General features: G+C 42.8%; 1 non-coding gene across 1 annotated transcript; it reads right to left on the bottom strand.

Moving 5' to 3' along the window:
- Positions 1-272: 272 nt before the first annotated feature.
- LOC112998460 (small nucleolar RNA R71) lies at positions 273-381 on the bottom strand. Its single transcript, XR_003263561.1, has one exon. It is a non-coding gene; the product is annotated as a small nucleolar RNA R71 (small nucleolar RNA).
- Between the last annotated feature and the right edge of the window lie 4,636 nt (positions 382-5,017).

The raw sequence follows: 5,017 nt of genomic DNA, 5'->3' as shown, positions 1-5,017 counted from the left end.
GTTCTTAAGACTGGACTGATTCATTTGCTTCCAAAGTTTCATGGCCTTGCAGGTGAAGACCCGCACAAACATTTGAAAGAATTTCACATTGTCTGCTCCACCATGAAACCCCTAGATGTCCAAGAGGATCACATATTTCTGAAGGCTTTTCCTCATTCATTAGAGGGAGTGGCAAAGGACTGGCTGTATTACCTTGCTCCAAGGTCCATCACGAGCTGGGATGACCTTAAGAGAGTATTCTTAGAAAAAATTTTCCCTGCTTCCAGGACCACATCCATCAGGAAGGATATCTCAGGTATTAGACAACTCAGTGGAGAGAGCCTGTATGAGTACTGGGAGAGATTTAAGAAACTATGTGCCAGTTGCCCCCACCATCAGATTTCAGAACAGCTTCTTCTCCAATATTTTTATGAAGGACTCAGTAATATGGAGAGAAGTATGATAGATGCTGCCAGTGGTGGAGCCCTTGGAGACATGACTCCTGCTGAAGCCAGAAATTTAATTGAGAAGATGGCCTCCAACTCCCAGCAGTTTAGCGCCAGAAATGATGCCATAGTCATTAGAGGAGTGCATGAGGTAGCTACAAACCCATCTGCATCATCTGAAACTAAGAAGCTTGAAGGCAAACTGGATGCGTTGGTCAACTTGGTAACCCAGCTGGCCTTGAATCAGAAATCTGTACCTGTCGCAAGGGTTTGTGGCTTGTGCTCCTCTGCTGACCACCATACAGACCTTTGCCCTTCCATGCAGCAACCTAGAGCAATTGAGCAGCCTGAAGCTTATGCTGCAAATATTTACAATAGACCTCCTCAACCTCAGCAGCAAAATCAACCACAGCAGAGCAATTATGACCTTTCCAGCAACAGATACAACCCTGGATGGAGGAATCACCCTAACCTCAGATGGTCCAACCCTCAGCAACAACAACAACAGCCTGCTCCTTCCTTCCAAAATGCTGCTGGCCCAAGCAGACCATACATTCCTCCACCAATCCAACAACAGCAACAACCCCAGAAACAGCCAACAGTTGAGGCCCCTCCACAACCTTCCCTCGAAGAACTTGTGAGGCAAATGACTATGCAGAACATGCAGTTTCAGCAAGAGACCAGAGCCTCCATTCAGAGCTTAACCAATCAGATGGGACAATTAGCTACTCAATTGAATCAACAACAGTCCCAGAATTCTGGCAAGCTGCCTTCTCAAGCTGTCCAAAACCCCAAAAATGTCAGTGCCATTTCATTGAGGTCGGGAAAGCAGTGTCAAGGACCTCAACCCGTAGCACCTTCCTCATCTGCAAATGAACCTGCCAAACTTCACTCTATTCCAGAAAAAGGTGATGACAAAAATCTACCTAACAATTTCTGTGCAGGTGAATCTTCTTCCACAGGTAATTCTGATTTGCAGAAGCAGCACATTCCCCCTCTTCCATTCCCTCCAAGAGCAGTTTCCAACAAAAAATGGAAGAGGCAGAGAAAGAGATCTTGGAAACGTTTAGAAAAGTAGAGGTAAACATACCTCTGTTGGATGCAATAAAGCAAATTCCAAGATATGCCAAATTCTTGAAGGAGCTGTGCACTAATAAGCGGAAGCTTAAAGGAAGTGAACGAATTAGCATGGACAGAAATGTCTCCGCATTGATTGGTAAATCTGTTCCTCAAATTCCTGAAAAATGCAAAGATCCAAGTACATTCAGCATACCTTGTATTATAGGGAATAGTAAGTTTGACAATGCCATGCTAGATTTAGGAGCCTCTGTTAGTGTTATGCCTCTGTCGATTTTTAATTTTCTATCTCTAGGTCCCTTGCAGTCAACTGATGTGGTAATTCATTTAGCTAATAGAAGTGTTGCCTATCCTGTTGGTTTCATAGAAGATGTCTTAGTTAGAGTTGGTGAACTGATTTTCCCTGTTGATTTTTATATCTTGAATATGGAAGATGGATTTTCTCAAGGATCAGTTCCCATCATTCTAGGCAGACCCTTTATGAAAACTGCTAGAACTAAGATAGATGTTTATGCAGGCACACTGTCCATGGAGTTTGGTGATATAACTGTTCATTTTAATATTCTGGATGCTATGAAATACCCATCTGAAGATCTTTCTGTATTTCTTGCTGAAATAATTGACCATGTTGTTGATGAATACATGACTGATCTTTATTCTAATCTGCATGCCTCTCACTCTTCATGCATTGAGTCTGAAATTGTACTTGATCATATGTCTGAACTTGATGCTGACAGTGAATCTGAGAGTGATATTGATTGCATGCCTGGTGGTGGTGTTTTACCTTTTGAGATTGATTTTATAGAGTTAGATAGGACTAACCATGTTTCAGGAAGTACACATACCTCTGACTTTCTTTATGAGGTAAAGGCTGAGAAACCATCTCCTTCTACCACTGTCCAGCCGACCACACCAGAATTGAAGCCTCTGCCATCAAATTTAAAATACGCTTACTTGGATGATAGCAAGAGTTTTCCAGTGATTATATCTGCCTCCCTTGCTGATGAGCAAGAGGAGAAGTTGTTGTCAGTTCTCAAGAAGCATAAGAAGGCTATAGGCTGGACCCTGGCGGACATTCCTGGTATTAGCCCATCCACATGTATGCATCGAATAAATTTAGAGGATGGAGCTAAACCAGTAAGACAGCCACAGAGAAGACTCAACCCGGTGATTCTTGATGTAGTGAAGAAGGAGATAACCAAGCTTTTGCAAGCTGGAATCATTTATCCTATCTCCGACAACCAATGGGTGAGTCCCGTCCAGGTAGTCCCGAAAAAGACTGGCCTCACAGTGATCAGAAATGAGAAGGAGGAGCTGATTCCTACTCGGGTGCAGAACAGTTGGAGAGTCTGCATTGACTATAGGAGGCTGAACCAGGTTACCAAAAAGGACCATTTTCCCCTGCCATTCATTGACCAGATGCTTGAACGCATGGCAGGTAAATCCCACTACTGTTTCCTTGATGGTTTTTCTGGTTATATGCAAATTACTATTGCTCCTGAGGATCAGGAAAAGACCACATTCACCTTCCCCTTCGGCACTTTTGCTTATAGGAGGATGCCTTTCGGCCTGTGCAATGCCCCTGGTACCTTCCAGCGGTGCATGATTAGTATTTTCAGTGATTTTTTAGAAAATTGCATAGAGGTGTTTATGGATGATTTCACTGTATATGGATCCTCTTTTGATGGTTGTTTGAATAGTTTGGAAAAAGTTTTGAATAGATGCATTGAAACTAACCTTGTTCTAAATTTTGAAAAATGTCATTTTATGGTTGAGCAAGGTATAGTTTTAGGCCACATTATTTCCAATAAGGGCATTGAAGTAGATCCTGCAAAAATTTCTGTTATTTCACAATTGCCTTACCCCTCTTGTGTGCGAGAGGTGCGATCTTTTCTTGGTCATGCAGGATTCTACAGGCGCTTTATAAGGGATTTTAGCAAAGTAGCCCTTCCACTGTCCAACTTGTTGCAAAATGAGGTGGAGTTTGACTTTAATGACAGATGCAAAGAGGCCTTTGATTGCCTCAAAAGAGCGTTGACTACCACCCCCATCATCCAGGCACCCGATTGGACAGCCCCTTTTGAGCTTATGTGTGATGCATCAAATTATGCATTGGGGGCTGTCCTTGCTCAGAAAATTGATAAATTGCCCAGGGTGATATATTATGCTTCTAGGACTTTAGATGCTGCCCAAGCAAATTATACTACTAATGAGAAAGAGCTTCTAGCCATAGTTTTTGCTCTTGAAAAATTTCGATCTTATTTGCTTGGTACTCGTATTATTGTTTATACTGACCATGCAGCTCTAAAGTACTTGTTGAAGAAGGCTGATTCTAAGCCTAGGTTGATCCGATGGATGCTCTGGCTCCAAGAGTTTGACTTGGAGATCCGTGATAGGAGCGGAGCACAAAATCTAGTTGCTGATCATTTGAGTCGGATCGAACGTGTCTCTGATGCAGATTCACCTATTCGGGATGATTTCCCGGATGATCATTTGTATATATTGTATAGTATTTCTGACTCTCTTTCTACTCCCTGGTTTGCTAACATTGTCAATTATTTAGTTGCCTCTGTTTTTCCTCCCTTAGCATCTAAGGCCCAAAAAGATAAGATTAAAAGTGATGCTAAGCATTTTATTTGGGATGACCCCTACTTGTGGAAATCCTGCAGTGATCAGGTCATTAGACGGTGCATTCCAGATCATGAGACTGACTCAGTCCTGCAGTTCTGTCATTCTTCCGCACCGGGAGGTCATCTGGGTGTTCAAAGGACAGCTCGCAAAGTACTTGATTGTGGTTTTTATTGGCCCACCATCTTTAAAGATGCGTGGAAGATCTGCAGCACTTGTGAGCAGTGTTAGAGAGCAGGAAATACACTTACATGGCGACAACAAATGCCTCAGCAACCTATGCTATTCTGTGAGGTGTTTGATGTCTGGGGTATAGATTTCATGGGTCCTTTTCCTGTCTCTTTTGGTTATGTTTATATTCTCCTTACAGTTGATTATGTTTCAAAATGGGTGGAAGCCAAGCCCACTAGAACTAATGATGCTAAAGTTGTCACAGACTTTGTCAGGTCTAATCTGTTTTGCAGGTTTGGAGTACCTAAAGCAATTGTTAGTGATCAAGGAACCCATTTTTGCAACAGGACAATGCATGCCCTGCTTAAAAAGTACAGGGTGGTACACAGGGTATCCACACCATACCACCCCCAGACTAATGGACAGGCCAGAAATTTCTAACAGGGAAATCAAGAGAATTCTAGAGAAGATTGTGCAGCCAAGCAGGAAAGATTGGAGTACCAGGCTTGATGATGCTCTCTGGGCACATCGGACTGCCTACAAAGCACCCATAGGAATGTCTCCTTATCGGGTTGTCTTTGGAAAGGCATGTCATCTTCCAGTGGAAATTGAGCACAAAGCATACTGGGCAGTGAAGACTTGCAACTTCTCTATGGATCAAGCTGGCGAGGAAAGGAAGTTGCAACTGAGTGAGTTAGATGAAATCCGCCTAGAAG

Source organism: Glycine max, chromosome 11 (assembly GCF_000004515.6).
Source record: "Glycine max cultivar Williams 82 chromosome 11, Glycine_max_v4.0, whole genome shotgun sequence".
NCBI lineage: Eukaryota > Viridiplantae > Streptophyta > Magnoliopsida > Fabales > Fabaceae > Glycine > Glycine max.
This window is presented reverse-complemented; position numbering and strand designations above follow the sequence as displayed.